The sequence below is a fragment of the Pseudophryne corroboree genome, chromosome 4 (genome assembly GCF_028390025.1).
Source record: "Pseudophryne corroboree isolate aPseCor3 chromosome 4, aPseCor3.hap2, whole genome shotgun sequence".
Classification (NCBI taxonomy): Eukaryota; Metazoa; Chordata; class Amphibia; order Anura; family Myobatrachidae; genus Pseudophryne; species Pseudophryne corroboree.
This window is the reverse complement of record NC_086447.1, coordinates 797633663-797652198: the sequence shown is the minus strand read 5'-3', so window position 1 is coordinate 797652198 and position 18536 is coordinate 797633663. Positions and strand designations below refer to the sequence as shown.

Below are 18536 nucleotides of genomic sequence, written 5' to 3'. Positions count from 1 at the left end.
TGTTAGCTTTATGCCCTATAATTGTGCCCTAGTTCATTTTATGAACCATAGTAGAGCCTTATTTAATGTTATGCCCCATAGTAGTGCCCCTAGTTTGTTAATGAATCGCAGTAGTGCTTAAGTTCACCCTATGCCACATTTCAGAGCTGCCAGTACACATTATGCCGCACAGTACCCCCAATTCACATTATGATATATAGTGCTCCACATTCATATTGTGCCTCATTACAGTGCCCCGGTTCATATTACATAACATTAAAATGCCCTCTAGTTCATTTTATACCACACTACAATGAGCAGGTCCAGGGGCATATCTAGATATATTGCAGGCCCCAAGGAAAAAGTTTGTAAGGACCCCTACCCCACCCAATGGCGAAAAATGTATGTAACACATGTAACTGTGACAGGGAAGGTGGCCCCTCTCAGCTCTGGGCCCCATCACAGCTGCACTGCCTGCATCTATGGTAGCTACGCCCCGGAGCGTCCGCATAATACACCCAATACGCAAAGCATCCACCATATTGCACTCAGTACATGCAGCATCCCCCATATTGCCCCCGTATATCCAAATCTCCCATATTGCCTCCCATCCCCAGTACACACCACCTTCCTCCCTTCATGGTACCTGCAAAATTAGTAGGAAGCCAGCCCCTGGTAAAATGTGGTTAGAGGAGGCAGCACAGCCTGGCAGTGACTGAGGAGCAGGAAGAGGAGCTGCAGTTATTAATCAGCATGGTGGGAGGGGTGGTGGGGGCTGTGGCAGCAGCATGGGTCTTGGCCAAATGGAAACTTTTCCCAATCCACCCCTGTCCCTTACCATATCACTTGCTGCAGAGGAGGTCACTTGACAGCAGAGCAGACTCCTAGTGCCCTGAGTCCTAGTGCCTCTTGTTACTCCGAGTGCTGGCAGTAAAGAGAGGCTGGAGCTCCTATAAATATATATTTTTTTAATCAAGAGGGAAGGGAGGGGGGTTCACATGATTTGGCCCCTCCCCTTTCCCCGAATCTGTCATTGCAAATCACACATAAAAGCAGAGGCTAACTAAAGGAGGAACAGACAAGACTGACGCTGGTTTGTGCATGAGCAGATGGTCTCCTGGGTCATAGACCCGGAAGTCCAGCAGCCGCAGCGCATTGCGAAGGACAGCTCTTACCGGGAGAGCTGTCCTTTGTGATACTAATTGCATATGTGATTAGTGTCAATGCGATAAGTGCCGAGATGTACCGCGATCCTTTGTTACATCCTGATGAGAGAGACAGTATGCATGTTTGTGTGTGTATGTGTGCAGTGTGTTTGTGACAGATAAGCGCTATTAGGACCTGATTTTGAGATGGGAATAAAACAAGAAAAAGCAAACTACTGTATATTGCACGGCAACAGGTTTGGAACACTATCTTTTTTTTTTCTGCGTGGAGAGTAAATACTGGCTGCTTTATTTTTACACTACAAATTTAGATTTCAGTTTGGACACGCCCCACATTTTATATCTGCTCCACCTGCAGTGCAACATGGTTTTACACAGGTGCACAGTTACTTGCTGTTTCTTACTTTATTTCCATTTCAGAATCAGATCCATTGGAGGAAACAAGGTCCAGGATTTTGGCCGAGATTGAACGTATTTTTAAAGTAGCAATCATTTACAAGGCAAAACCAGGTTAGTTTTGCCTTGTAAATGATTGCCGCTTTAAAAATATGTGCAGCCTCGGTCAAAATCCTGGATCTCGGCAATCTCGGACCTTGTGGGTCAGCACAATAACTTCATGACATTCTCTGTGCTGCTATGAGGATTGAAACGATCTGATTACATATCATTCTATCGCAATCATACCAAGAAAATTGCACCCACATCAATTTGCGCTATACACGAGACAGCAAGGAATAGGCTATCCCCTTGGGTGTTATCCTAACTCAAAAGAGATACAAATGTGGAAAAAATGGGGTAGCCCCCTCTCTGCGCCTCCTAACGAGTCAATAACATAACATGTATTTTTACTTAACTTATGAATAGATGGAACTCTTTCAATCTGCTTGTTTCTTCTCAGTTTTTGTGAGATAATTTCCACACAGTTAAACATGTGAAAATATAAAAAGGGACAATCTAGTGTTACTCATATATTTTTACCATAATATAATTCACTGATAACGCACAAAAGTGTGATTCTTATTCAAAAAGATTTTTTTAAGTTAAAAAGTTCATAATAAAATATCCATTATAAAATATCCATTCTTGGAGCTGAAACCTTCCCCGGGGATTTGTTTGGAACATCTATCAGTTCCTTTTATGTGCACCTTATACTCCGTAAATCTGGTAGGAAGTGTGAATGCCAAATTGTTTCCTCACAAATATTTAAAATGCCCGCACTAATATATATTGTAAACGCCTGCACATCTTATTACCATTTGCCATGAATGTGTGCTGTACATCGCAAAACACTGCATCCCATAAGAGAAAACAATACACCCACACATTATCTGAGTTCCAAAGCTCATTGATGTATATATTTGTTATTAAAAGGATATGGATTTAATATATTACAGAGTACAGTATACCTATAGTTACATGGTTACACTCACACAGTAAGCAGTTAAAACATACAGTTACATACAGTTACAGGCCAGCGATACAATTACCATATCTTTCAATGCATCCTCCTCTTAATATCTCTCTCTCTCTCTCAGCAAATAAATACAGGAACTGATCTGGCAATAACTCCATCATCGTCTAGTCTAAAACAGCAACTGACCTCCTGTGTGATCAGCAATGTGTTATCTAGTTTGGGGGAGGGAACTTACTCAGTCATGATAAGTCACTAGTCTCTTTGTATATGCTAATCAGTTTCAGCCTTGAAGACATCCAAAGGGCTGGCCTGAGCTTCCTGTCCACTACCTGTTTGGAATATCTATTGTTCTAATAAAAGTGATTTTAGCTTTTATACATTTAATCATAATTATTTGTTGCAATGTCCTACAACTTAATAACAAGTATCAAATGAATCTACACATTAATCTGCTTGCTTTAATACCAAATATTACAAGTGTATCTGGTTTCGTTCAAATAATACACATACATGACATTACTTCATTATATAATTTTAAATCATCATTATGTCTGGCGCTTGATATTATTATAATTATGTACTGCATGAAATAATTGTCGAATCCATCTCTGTGGCATGTCCGTGTAAAATGCGTGCGTTACCATATATTGCTGTGCTCGCTGCGCGCATTTGCAAGTATAGCGACTCCTAATGTGTGTAGTTTGTATGTTCTTTTTATGTAATATTTTTTACTTCGACAGTCCACCCTTTGGCAGTAAACAATAACTGCCATCAATTATTAACATAAGGAAAAATATTTCATACAATAATCGGTGACCTAGACACAAGTATGTATTAATTTTGCAAATCAGACACTTCTCTATATTTGGGGACGACAGGGAGGAGGATGAGACATCCTCTATATGCACTCAGCGGTCACGGGACCACTGGTTGGGTGTGGGACAACATTCAACCTATAGAGTATGCTGTGACAGTGCTTTGGCCTATAATGTCTGATTTGCGACGAACATTTCACACATACATGTACCTACGTCTTTGTACACTGATGTTTGGATTCGATTGAGGTTCTGCTGGGTAGATGAAGAAGACACAAACAAATCGTGACAGTGACATATACAATTTTCATGATCTACATATTCCTATCGTGTTCTGAACATTGTTTCCATTTCTGGAACGTATGCAAGGTCTGTTTAATCATTGAACAAGGGTTATAAGTAGTGTCCTTCCTAAATAACATAAACCTTCGGAGTTCGGGGAGAGCCACTCATAAACCTTTCTTCCACATATATTAATGAGCTCTTTATCTGCAATGTGTGAATAGCCATTGTCTGATTGTTCCTGATTACCTCTGATCTCCATAAGTACTAGAACTTTGATTTTTCTCTGACTTTAACAAACTGATCGGCTAATCCTGGGATCCTATAAGGAAATCACTCCTTCCTCCAGAACCAGTTCCAGTCCCACACTCGACTCCTCATAAAAAAAAACCTCACAAAAATAGAATATCCTGAAAAAAAAATGTTTGTCAGCGGGAAAGAGAGAAACGAGAAATAGAACAAAACAACTCTTGTTCATAACAAATCAATTACAATGACTGGTCTTTCTGCAATCCTTTAGTACGCTCAGGTAGTGTTCAACAGTGCCGCCTCTCAGTCTTCACGGAACAGAGTCTCTGGTGATACTTTTGCGATCTCACTCCATTTACGAGTTCCTTCCGGACTACCGACTTTCCTGCAATGAGAATCGTGGACCCAAGTTTCTCTCTCTCTCGGCTTCTTTCACTGGGATAGTGCTGTCAACAAAACTTGGTATGGTCCTTCCCACCGTCTATTAGGCAACCTGAGCGTAAGAACAATCACACAGTCTCTTGGTTCACAATCAAGACAGTTAGCATTTGGCATACCAGCAATCAACAGTTTCAAGTTCTTTTGTCAAGTTCTCAAATGCTGGCTCATCTCAATAAGGTACTGTACTTGTCACCTCATTGATGTATTTCTGATCATTGTGCGGATCAATCATGACATGAGGTTGTCTTCCAAAAACAACAAAAAAGACACAAATACCAAAACAAAAACAAATTTTGAAGAGGGTGATTCGTTGAGTGAAGATCTGGGAGTGGTTCCGAAGCTACATAATGCTAGTGGCAGTATCTATGATCACAACAGTACAATTTCAAGCTTTGCTCCTACTTCTAGGGGTACCATTATCTACACACAAATTTCTGCACAATTTTTCTTTTCGGTAAACACAGCAGCATCCGTGGCGGCAGGAAATGCCTCTACCCAGTTTGAGAAAACATCAGTGCACACCAATACATAACAATAATTCCTAAAGGGTGTTAACTGTACGAAGTCGATTTGTATTTCCTGAAAAGATCCGTCTGCAGGAGGGATATGGGATGGCTCTGTTGGTACTGCTTTACCAATATTCTTCCTCAAGCAAGCAAGACAGGTCATTGCTCTCTTACCTGCATGAGAATAGAATCCTGGCGCACACCAGTAGGCTCTCATCAGCCTGCACATACCCTCTTTGCCTAGATGAGTCAGACCATGTGCCACCTCAGCTAGACTTGGAAGGTATAATCTGGGGGTTACTGGCTTACCGTGTCCACCTGTCCACAGTCCTGAGGACTCCTGGCCATACCCCTTTGTCCTCCAGACTGCCTTTTGCTGCAGGGAACACACATTTTTTGTATCTTAATTTAACTATCGTGTGTTTGCAATGTAGAGTACCATGAGCATAACTCAAAAAAAGAAAAGAAAAAAGAAACATGTCAGATTTGCCATTCACCAACAGGCATATCAGTGTCTATACAAAATTTCCCTTCACCAGTATTCCCATTCTCCACCCTTTGTGCATGACAAGGCACACTGCAGTAATACTGGTGTCATCGTGCTGTTGAGATATACTGGGTTCGGGCAGAACTCTGAAGGACCTAGGCATGTGGAGTTTGAACTGTACTTGGGTCCATGTATTGTACCACCCTGTGTGAACGCAGAAGATGAAGAGGAAATTGTAGAGAAACAGAATAGAGGTTGGTGACAAATGAGTTTGTAGAGGTGAAGAAGATTTTATAAAAATTTGACAACTGGATTGGGCACTACGGGGAAGTGATTCTCTACTTGGTCTACTCCCCTTAAAAACATTTCTGTGTTTGTTGTATCGCTGTTGGGACTATCCCAGCCATCAATCCAGTGTCCTGTCCATCCTAAGATCATAGGGAACCCGGTATCTGTGAGATAATTTCCTCTACCTGTGATGGACATGCATCTAGAACAGTAGAATGCGACATTAGTCTTTGTGGGTGTCTAACATACTTTGTACTTCCTGAGCGGGAGCACAGTATATGTATATCATATCTAACAAAATAAGTTAATCAGGGGCCATTTCTGCTAGGAAAAAGAAGCAAAAGTTTAGAGGCCCCATCTTAACCCCAGCAAGTTTTGTCAAAGGGTCATGTTGCATTTATTTTGTTCTTCCCATTAGCCGAATCTGTGTTTTCTATATGGTTTATGATTCCTTACTATATGTCCCTTGGTCCCGTCTATGTGTTTAATAATGTGGCTTGTGTTTTCTGTCTAGGGGATCTATATTGACTATGTGTCCTACTACTCCTACAATCTCTGGCAAAATGCCCTTCCTTCCTACAAGTGTAACATATTATTGACCATTTGGGATCTGGGGTTTGGACTGATGGGTCTTTCCTGTATGTGCCAGTATACTTACCGTCCTCAACCTCTCCACCTGTTGTTCTCTGTGCCTAGCACTATTCTTGTGATGTTCAATAGCACACTATCTAAGATTAGCTACTGTGACCCCTTTCCAATTTTGCAAAGAAGTCTGCACCCTGACACTCAATGCCTTATTGAGCTTGTCCATTTGCACAGAGACAGCCACCTCCCATTTGCCGAATAAGTGTTTACCAGTGGTCTTATCCAGATGGAGAGTTTTCTATTACTGCAAGAGACAAAAACAAAAAAAAAAGTTTAACAAGCTTCTAGGTCATGCGAAGTATTCATTCAATCCTTCTCATCCCATATTAAGGGTCTGTACATGGTCCAACAAACATTTCCGAGCTCATCTTGACTAGGGGCATTACTAGGAATGAATACTACTTATATGGTAACTGAAAGAAATACCCGGGGGTTACCTTGTCTCTGTCCGCTTTCCTACTGGCAAATACTAATGTGCAGGCAGGTTTTTCTCCATTTCTGACGTTACTTTCTTGATTTTTGTTTTTTTTTGTTTTACTATATATGTACACAAATGATATCATACTTACCTGTTCCACTGGTCCCAGCCACTTCCCCCACAGGCTACTGCTCTTCTTTTACTGGTTGGATACTCCTCTGGGTACATGAGAAATGGCTGAAAACAATCAGGTCACCTTCTCCTCCTAAATAAAACTTCAACATTCATTAGTACATATATAGGTTACAGTCATATTTTTAATATTTTTATTATTTTCTATAGTTTGTATGCTGGCCGTAACTGCTTCCACATCTACATATGGCGGTGTACTTGCATTCTTTTTTTTGCTTCCTACTTGTTTATTGTTGCTACAAGTTCAAACAGTTCTTATGTTTCCATTCTTGTCTTATATGACTTTGGTTAGACATACCACCTGCAATACCTTAGGATCAAACTCACCAACCCCTCTTGCTGCCACAGGTTTAAACAATTTGTATGTCTGACCCTTTGTTTTTGGGATTTTATCAGACATATCCTTATCCTTAAGTTCTGCAATACCTCTGGTTCAAAGCTGCCCACCTTAGGGAATGGTACCCTATCTGTGTCAGTCATACGTAACCATTCATTGCAAAAAGCCTCCGTGTGTGAACCATACTTTTCACACATTATAAACCTTGCTGACCCTCTCGGTCGCAATTCTGACCTTCTCGGTCCCGAGTCTCACCTTCTGTGTCCCAACTCTTCTTCAGCTTGAACCCTAGCTACCAAACGCCCACTGCTTGTGCAATTGGATCCCATCGCAGACTTTTTGCCAATAAACGCAATCCCCAATGCACACCGCAGATAGACGGTGAAAGACACCTAGAGCTTTCACTCGCTCCTTCTCCGCTGAGTACCACGACTCACTCCAATAGTGAGGCCCTATTGGTTTCTATTTACAGGAAGTGTTAGGAGTGACTTACCTTTTCCAGTAAATATCCGCCGCTGGAGATTTTCCTGAGAGAGACCAGCGAAAACTCCCTATACACTTATACACAAATCACGCTTGCATATGCTCTATACAGCGCTAATGATACCGCGATTCTACGCAAAAAGCTCGTAAAAAGGGTATCAAGTTGCACTATCGCACCCACAAATGTGCGGTCCAATCGCACAGCGTATAGGTACTTGTTACCTATCTGCCATACAACCACGGGTCAATGTACAAACTGTGACCCTCAGCTCGGAGCGTAACAAAAAACCTTTTTACTTCAGTACTACACAATGCCCAATTCCCTATTATGCTCCTCTGCAAATCTCCTCACGATTTGGGTATTAAACCTTATACTAACGTGAGTCAGCCGCCTCACGCCACCAAGCCTCCACTTACTTGATGTACCACACTACGGTATCCCGAATTCCCTGGGTTCAATCCACTCACTCCTACGTTCGCTCACTCAAATACACTTTGGTTTTTCTGTACAGAAAATTTTAATTCATTCAGATTAGGCAGCTTTACCCCAGAGGCAATACAGTTTAAACAAAAGTTTTATACTAATCTGCTTTAGAAACCGGGTAGTTTTGTGCTATTGTATTAAATGTCTACTATCCCACCTTTGAACTAAACAACACTATTGTGTAATTTGTACTTAGCGCCCGCATTCTTACGCACTTTGCATATACACGCGACCGTGCGTGTCTCTTACGCTGCGTGCGCAGTCCTTTACTTTGTCCGAGACGTGTACAAAACCCTGCGTCCGCAATAAAACAAATCACACAGCTCTATAAATGTGAACAATACTAATTACTATTGCCCACTAGACACAACTTGTTCTGTATAAACTTTTATGCAGACCTGCGTTTGTGTCTTTACACTTACTTCCTTAAAATACTGTTATTTCAAATTTACCTATATAGCAACAAATATATCCTATTTCACACAGATCTATAATGACTCTGGCAATAATCGATAATTTACATGATATGATTCATATTGGATAGCTATCTTGCAGAACATACACTGATATAAATATACACATAATTATAATAATATTATATATATGTACCATTCACTGGTCTCCTATGAGACACCTTACCTCTTATTTGCATATCAAAGCTATTTGCTTTTCCACTGCTAAAAAAAAGCAGTTACACAGGTTAATTTGCATTTCAATGGCTATCCTATAGCAAGCAGATTCTACAAGTCTTGGAAGGAAAAAGAGAAGAAAAAAACCCAAAACCCTTTCTTTCCTTTTTCTATCTGTGTGCAATTTCTTAACCCAAGCCAAGCATTTATCTTACCATTTACTCTCACTAGGCCCAATTGAAACTATTTGTAATTGACTATGGCATGGGTTAAATAAATGCATTGGTAACTCATAAATGGTGTTTGATGTGACCAAGGAAACTGATTTTTCTGAGCAGACTGAAAATCAGCTCTTTAGAAAATGACCTTCCTAAAATGGCCACTGCTCCTCCCCCTTCCACATCCATGAGGTTTACACAAAATGGTGGACAGGCCATGTGATTAGTCCAAATTGGAGGACAGACCATGCAGCTTCCTTTGTCACAAAGAAATCACACATTATACAAGCACCAGAAGTTATTTTAGGCCTGAGTTTAAAAAAAAAACTATATCAAGGCTATGCAGCAACTTTTAAATGTACTTTTAAACCTACTTAACAGATAAACAATCCAATCTGAATCAAACACAATATGACTTATTTGAACTTTGTTTTGTAACATTAAAAATACATTTAAGCATCTTAAATATTATGAGAAACGCATTGTCCCTTGAAATTTCATCTCATTGGCTTACTGATATCACAACAATACACGTGGATGTTATTTTCATCAGCGTTGCGATGCGTCCATCGGAGCTGGTCAATTACAGCCGCATTTGTAATGTACAGTGCATCATTAAGACCCTGATATCCTGGACGAGCCCCCATCTGTGAATGCCAAATTGTTTCCTCACAAATATTTAAAATGCCCGCTCTAATATATATTGTAAACGCCTGCACATCTTATTATCATTTGCCATGAATGTGCACTGTACATCGCAAAACACTGCATCCCATAAGAGAAAACAATACACCCACACATTATCTGAGTTCCAAAGCTCATTGATGTATATATTTGTTATTAAAAGGATATGGATTCCATATATTACAGAGTACAGTATACCTATAGTTACATGGTTACACTCACACAGTAAGCAGTTAAAACATACAGTTACATACAGTTATAGTTACAGGCCAGCGATACAATTACCATATCTTTCAATGCATCCTCCTCTTAATATCTCTCTCAGCAAATAAATACAGGAACTGATCTGGCAATAACTCCATCATCGTCTAGTCCAAAACATCAACTGACCTCCTGTGTGATCAGCAATGTGTTATCTAGTTTGGGGGAGGGAACTTACTCATTCATGATGAGTCACTAGTCTCTTTGTATATGCTAATCAGGTTCAGCCTTGAAGACATCCAAAGGGCTGGCCTGAACTTCTTGTCCACTACCTGTTTTGAATATCTATTGTTCTAATAAAAGTGATTTTAGCTTTTATACATTTAATCATAATTATTTGTTGCAATGTCCTACAACTTAATAACAAGTATTAAATGAATCTACACATTAATCTGCTTGCTTTAATACCAAATATGACAGGTGTATCTGGTTTCGTTCAAATAATTGTATTTGGATATATACCGCACCGGTGTATAAAAATTATAGTAATGAATATACTAAACCAAAATTAAGAGTTATAAGGAAAGCAACTAATTTTAAGGAAAGCAACCACCCTAATTTCCCCCCCTTTCCCCTTCCCCCCCTCCCCTTTTTCTTCTTCTTTCTTTTCTTTTTTCTTTTCTTCCTCCAATGACCCTCAATATTTGGATTTAAGATTTGTTGTATATGTGATTAACCATTTTTTTTGCCTTTCCAGTGGATAGGGTGTTATCTAATTGCAATACAGCTATTATACGGAGTATTCTACACCTTTTTTTTATATGAGGCGACGAGGCACCTTTTGATTGCTAGAAGATTCTTTTAGCATACATATGAGTAGATCTCATGGTCTTTTGTGACTGAGTATCAGTTACATTGACATAAGTATCTTTTTTCTTCTGACCTCAATAACGGAGCACTGGCAATATTATTGTTACATTTCATCTCTGATACTGTGTTTCCTGCACTAGTGTGAAGAATCCATTATCACCCATTGGGGGTCATTCCGAGTTGTTCGCTCGCAAGCTGCTTTTAGCAGCTTTGCACACGCTAAGCCGCCGCCTACTGGGAGTGAATCTTAGCATATTAAAATTGCGAACGAAAGATTAGCAGAATTGCGAATAGACACTTCTTAGCAGTTTTTGAGTAGCTCCAGACTTACTCGGCATCTGCGATCAGTTCAGTGCTTGTTGTTCCTGGTTTGACGTCACAAACACACCCAGCGTTCGCCCAGACACTCCTCCGTTTCTCCAGCCACTCCCGCGTTTTTCCCAGAAACGGTAGCATTTTTTCGCACACTCCCATAAAACGGCCTGTTTCCGCTCAGAAACACCCACTTCCTGTCAATCACATTACGATCACCAGAACGAAGAAAAAACCTCGTAATGCCGTAAGTAAAATTCCTAACTGCATAGCAAATTTACTTGGCGCAGTCGCACTGCGGACATTGCGCATGCGCATTAGCGACTATTCGCTCCGTTGCGACAAAAAAATAACGAGCGAACAACTCGGAATGAGAGCCATTATTGGTACTTGTTCTCATTGACTTATACAAAAAATCTTCTTTTAGATATTTTCCTATACGGATATGCAATTAGCACTGTGAAAATTTCGGTGGGGAATTAATATCTTTGTTGATGCAATCACTTGTTCATTCCCCTTTTCTCTCCTCTCCTTTTCTCCTTTTCCATACTTATCTTTTTTCATGGACTCTCACCATTGATTCAGGGATTATCCCTGTCTAACATTGGCAGCAGATCCATCTTTTTCTTTATACTAGATATTTAGTGAACTCTCATCAGTGATTCCAAGAGCCCTTGCCATCATTCGCAATCCTCTACTATCATACCACACTGGAAACGCCCGAAGCCGTCCGATCTTGGAAGCTAATCAGTGTTGGGCTGGGTCAGTACTCTAGTGGGCGACCATTGAGGAATACCCAGTGTTGTAGAGCTCACATTGATCCGTTACGCTCAGAGTCTAACACTGACAGCAGATTCACACTGTTACTTTTTTCTATCTGCTCTGTCCCCCTTTTTAAATAGTGTGGGAACTAGTACTTAAGTACCTTTTGATTGTGGACATATACAGGGTTAGTCTGTTCCGACAGCCCAAGTATTATCTGGAGGTTCTACATCTGTTTCATCAATTTTTGGCATTCTTATTATATTGATACAATCGGGACCGATTACACTAAATTCAGCACTGATTTGTTATTAATTGAACATTTATTTATTTATTCTTACATCATAAGTTTGTGTTATTGAGGATTGATACAATTTTGTACTAATTCCATCATTCATTGTATTGTTACCTAATTTTTGACGATTATATATCTTTTTATTCCAAGATGTTAATAAAAGTTATATTTTATACTTAGATTTATTCTTATCTTATCTATGTAACATTTATATTATTATTTAAAAAGTAAAGAGTGCGCCCAGAAAAGAGTCTCTTTTTTCTTCTCTGTTTCTGTTCGTTCAAATAATACACATACATGACATTACTTCATTATATAATTTTAAATCATCATTATGTCTGGCGCTTGATATTATTATAATTATGTACTGCATGAAATATGTGTCGAATCCATCTCTGTGGCACGTCCTTGTAAATGCGTGTGTTACCATATAATGCTGTGCTCGCTGCGCGTATTTGCAAGTATAGCGACTCATAATGTGTGTAGTTTGTATGTTCTTTTTATGTAATATTTTTGACTTCGACAGTAGCCACCCTCATAAGTGTTCATATGGATGTAACATCTGTGGATCATTCAGTATATCCTTGCATGGATATTTTATTATTTACTATTATGAACTTTTTAAATTAAAAAATCTTTTTAAATAAGAATCACACTTTTGTCCGTTATCAGAGAATTATATGCTGGTAAAAATATATGAGTGACACTTCTTGTGAATATGCTGCACTAGATTGTCTCTTATTATATTTTTACATGTTTAACTGCCTAGAAATTATATTTCACAAAAACTGAGAAGAAACAATCAGATTGAAAGAGTTCCATCTATTCATAAATTAAGTAAAAATACATGTTATGGTATTGGCTCATTAGGAGGAGCAGAGAGGGGGCTACCCCATTTTTTTCAAATTCTATCGCAATCAGTTTAAAAATAATAATAACTTAATGGACAAGCATAAGAGTAACATTAAAACACCCCTCATTAACAGGACCACGACAGTACCAATTAGCTGCATCACATTCCGGCTGAGACTGGTCGGCCTGGCCCAGGAAGTTGATCCAGTTTTGGATGTGGAGAGTTATGTGATTCACTTTAATCCTTCTCTGGGATTACCTTTTTGGCCAGGTACGTAATGCTTATGTTCATTATTACCTCAACTGCAAACATTGTGATGTGCCTAGGAGTTTACTACTCTTTTAACTTTATTACCGCAGTTGACTCATTGTTACTAAATGTAACATTAATTATAAACAAACAAATACTCATATAATTGTATTTCACGATTCTCTTTTATTTGGCCTAATAATAGATTAAACAGTATACACCAATATAAACAACGAAAGAAGCATTCCATTCAGGTCAGTTGCACAGATTTACAAGGTTTACAACTATACAAACAAGGAAGATAGTGATCATCCAACAAAGAGGTGATAATAGCTATACAGACTGAGGGAAAACAGCAATTTGCACCTCTGATAACGTACAGTAGTGAAAGTGGTTATGTAAACATTTGGTAATGATGTGGGAATCTCAGCTATTGAACACTAATATATCTACCATGCCTATATATATATATATATACACATCCTTTTCCAACTGTATATAGAAATGCTTCCAGGGGAGTCAGTACATCTATTTCTCTGCGTTCACCATCATCATTTTTGTCTTCTATACTAATTAATTTTTACATTTTTTGGAGGTTATGAAATGGGTGAGTGCCAGTGTATCTTTAGCGTTCAGTGCCAGACTGGGGTATGGAATGCACCAGAGGGAAGGGCTTACACTTATGGGGTGTGACCAGTTACTATAGGGTGTGTTGCAAGCCACCACAGAGGCTTGCCAACCATTGTAGAGGTCTATGTAGCCAGATGTACTAAGCTTCGAAAAGTGATAAACTAGCTACCAATCAGCTCCTAACTGCCATTTTTCAAACAGGGCCTGTGACATGTCAATTAGGAGCTGATTGGCTGGAACTTTATCACTCTCTAGTTTATCACTTTTTAAGGCTTAGTACATATTAAAGCCTTGAAGAGAGATAAAGGGGACAGAGAGAAAGTACCAACCAACCAGCTCCTAACTGTCCTTTTTCTAACACAGTCTGTAACATGACAGTTAGGAGCTGATTGGTGGTGCACAGGAACCAGCGATATGTTGTTTATCTAGTAATGTTAGATGGATACAGTTGTATTTAGCAAAACATATTTATTAAGAAATATATAATATTGTTTTTGGTGTTAATATTAAAAATAAATTGTCAATATAAATTTAAAGGGTCTGGGACATGCATGTAGGTAGCAAGTGAATCTCGCACTGGAGCTTTTGAACATTATCACTCCGTTGGTATAAAACTACATAGCAACAAGCACGGAATTACCCAGAATGTGTGGATGAGTGTCTCATCAGAGTCCTGTAGGCCATATATGCTTGACGGTGAGTGAATCATAGCCACTAGGTCTTCATATAATTGCAGTTGGTTACCAAGTGAAGACAGACAGACGTAGTCTAGTTATTTAAATAGTCTGTACTTATCTGGATCCAAGCAATGATACGAGAATGCCCTGGGCAAATACATCCAGCTTTTTCAGAAGTGTGTCCTGGGGGCTGTTTATATACCCCCTTGATGATTGACTTAATCACACGTGTGACAGCTCTTAACATAATTATACGTCCAACCAGGGGCGCCAGAATGTTTTGTGGTTAAGGGGGCATAAAAAAATAATAATTTGGCGCTCCCCTGGATTATCCCCCCCGTCCTCCCCGTGTGGGGAGTGCTTACCACGGGATCCCCGTGGGGACTCCTTCTTTAAAAAGTGTGCTCTGTGCTGCCACAGCATGCGGCCCCTGTCCTGTCTTGGTCGGCTCTTCACTGATGTATTACTGGGAGGAGGCGTGGACATGCTGGGCCTGCTGGGACATCCCCGCCTCCTCCTAGTAATGCATCAGTGAGGAGCCGACTAGGACAGGACAGGGGGCAGCACGCTGCGGCAGCACAGAGCACACTTTTTAAAGCAGGAGTCTCCGCGGGGATCCTGTGGTAAGTGATCCCTCTCCACAGCGCCTGCGCCTCTGACATGTTTGGGGGGGGCATGCTACCCCCTTGCCCTAAAGTTAAAAAAAACACATTTGAAATGAAGCACTTCTATTTATATGTAGACTCTTAAAATAAGGTTTTAATAATGATTTAATACTTTTTAACAATTTTTAGTAGAAACAAACTATCTAATAATAACAATCAGTGTTTGTCTAAACCGAGGTCCGATCATGTGACCTGAAGTTACATGATGGCAACCACATATGTGGTGACACAATGGGGGCCCGCCTGCAATCCCATGGCACTGGACACATCTTCTAGCATCCGGAGGTTATGTCTAACTGGCTGCATCAAGTTACCTCAGGACTTACAGTATACAGCCTTCAGTGGAACATAAACATCATCAAAAAAATCAGGACATCCCAGGAGTCACCAATCTCCCGATGAGTGCAATAGGTGCTGGCTCTCTGATGTGCCCGAAGTGAGTGAAGTTTTCCTAGAAAAGAGTGGTAGTGGGCCCAAAGATCTGCGACATCACGGAGCAGCGTCTGTCTCGTGCTTTACACAAACGAACAAACATTCTGCGTGCGGTGACAAACATTGATAGCAGCCACTATTTGATGATTATTTGTCTAACAATATGGTAGAAAACGATAAACTTATTTTTACATTTTTTTATTTTCTGAATGGACTCGTTATTACATACCCCTGGTATATACTGTATCACTGGTGAATATGTGACTGTTCATGTGGCTAGGGTTTCACTATCTGACATGCCATAAGGTCCTTATCCAGGATGCTGCCTTCTACCCCACTGAGATCACATATCCAGTGCAACCACGCCTGTGTTACGTTCCTGATGCTCAGAACTGGAGAGATGTTTGTGTAGAGAGTCCAGAGCACCAGAACGTGACGCTGAAATAAGGGATGGTACGGGAATAGCCCCTAGCACCCTACCTCCGTTGTTTTACCCGTGTGGTCAGTTCACGCCTGAGTGACTATAGTTTCTTGGGCCCACGGCAGCCGCGTTTGAAGGGCGGATTAGGTCTGCCCAACTCCGATGCCCCCAGGTCTTAGAGTGAGACAAGGCGTGAACCGAGACAGGATAATAACAAGGGGACCTCTAACTAAAGCAAACAGAAGCTAGGGGCTACTAACTACCCTAAAACTAAATATATGTGCGGCACGCCACCAAAGGAAAAGAACAACAAAAGATACCACTGTCCACTCCCCCACAAGGCACCGCTGAGTTCCGAGGAGGACAGTGAAAAGCGGAAACCTCCGCAAAAACCACCAATACAAAAGTAAAACAAGGACTAAGCGGCCTAGGCCGCAACATGCGGCAGAAGCCGCTACTCACGAAACCGGGAGAGAACCCCAACAAGCGAGAAACCCCAGATGACCGCAACAGGTTCACTTGGACAGGAAGGATTCCCAGGACCGGCTTCAGAACTCCAGAACTCAGGAGCACCGGGAGCAGGATCGACCAGATACAGCTGACCAGGAACAGACATTGCAAGGCAGGAACAGCATACAGGAAGCTATCACCGGCGAGGCTGCAGTGTGCTGGCTCCCATAAAAAGACCCTGCTGGCCAATGACAGGAGGGGCAGCAAGACCAGCCCCCAGACCCTAATTACTAGTTGCCGTGCAGCTGCCCTGCTGCACGAGCAACTAATCAATCCTATCTGGCAACGGGGAACGCGGTCCGCCAATGGCGTCCCCGTTGCTATGGACCCAGCGGCTGAGGACGCCCGGCGTCCTAGCATTGCCAGGGACCCGGCGGCTACAGTACGCACGGCGTCCTGGCGTTGCTAGTCGCTGGGCGGGCAGGGAGGGAGGTGCGGCGGCCGTAAGCGTCGCTCGGAAGCAGACCGAGCGGCGCCGCGGACCGCGGCACCTAACAGCCTGGCATCCTGTGGCAACAAGCACTTGTGGGAGTTGATGGAGGCTGCACTGTATTGTCCCCAGAGCGTTCAGATATATTATTATTATTATTATTATTATTATTATTCTTAGCAAAAGCATGTCTTTTAATACTTGTGGGTAAGTCCCATTATACCAGTAAACAGTTATATATATTCTAATGGAAGATACCATTTAAATATATATATTTAAATTAATTCATTAATATTTCCATGCATGAATTTATTGTATACAGTGAGAGTTTCAATACATACTACACATACTATCCAAAGCAATTACAGAGAGAGAGAGAAAGAGAGAGAGAGAGAGAGCCATAGAGATAACATGCCTACATAATAGCATAGTGTCTAGGCTTCTAAAGACACATTAGGTGAGATGTCCGTGCATTCAAGCACTTACTCCCAGACGTTCTTCTTTATCAATCTAAAAGCACCAGCGGGGGAGGCGATGTACAGCATGTTTGCTGTCTTTTAATAATAAGAGAAGTGCACCAACAGGACTTAGTTTGTGGATGTTTAATGGTTTTCCTTCTGGTTTTAAGGTAACAAACATTGTACATTAGCTACCTAAGTGGGTTCATCAGCTTATATTTTCTCCATGTGCTTTATGGATAATCCACTTCTAAACTGATCTCCACACAAGAGAGGAAGCCTAGCACAATGGCCCAACCTGCTGCACAATAAGTTGGCCTGCACATTCCGGGAAGTATTTACATTACATTCTGATTCTGAATTGTAATGCAGGAGGGAGCAGTCCGCAGCAGTCCCTGAGCAGAAGAGCGCCAGGTCCCAGTGTGTTCAGCCTTCTATTTGTACAAACCTTTGTGGCCAGAATCAATGAAGATTGAAAGTTTCTGAATTTTGTTGTCGGTTTGCTTGTTATCTCCAAAACATAACAACAGCAGTAAAGACCAAAGGAATAGAGAAAACAATAGATTTGGTGAAAGTTATTTTCCTCTCTCCCTAAGTGCTTTGTTTATTCGTGGAAGTGGAAACAGATAACAAGGTTTATGAGACTTTTAAGCTTGATAAGATTGCCACCCTAGGAAAAGACGTGAAGAAAAATACAAATCATATTTTTAAGATGAATAAGTCAGCTCAGATCCTAAGTTAAATATGGTATCTAGTCCAAGATACAGCTTCCCCAAGTTACTTTATCTGGTTTGAAATGTTCAGTTATTAGAACTGTGATTTAAAACCTTTCCAGGCAGGGTCCTTGCAATCTATTATCTCAGTATGATTATGTCAGTCTTTCATATATTTAATTGTTTATCCTTTATGTATAGCATGGCAGCACCTGTTGTCAGTTTATAAATAAAATATAATATAAATGCAGTTATATGAAAGGTCAATGATGACTAAGTATGTTTATACTTATATGTACATGGCTACAGAATCTGTTGTCACTTTATAAATAATATATAAT

General features: G+C 40.6%; 1 long non-coding RNA gene and 1 pseudogene across 3 annotated transcripts in view; one reads left to right on the top strand and one right to left on the bottom strand.

Annotated features, from left to right (window-relative positions):
• Positions 1-11792: 11792 nt before the first annotated feature.
• On the top strand, positions 11793-11911 carry LOC134911980 (5S ribosomal RNA; annotated as a pseudogene).
• A 3255-nt stretch (positions 11912-15166) lies between these two features.
• LOC134910394 (uncharacterized) overlaps positions 15167-18536 on the bottom strand; it is a 198711-nt gene continuing 195341 nt past the window's right edge. For all 3 annotated transcript variants that reach the window (XR_010176186.1, XR_010176185.1, XR_010176184.1), the window contains one exon: positions 15167-18152. This is a non-coding gene — a long non-coding RNA (uncharacterized LOC134910394). The remainder of the gene's footprint in view (positions 18153-18536) is intronic.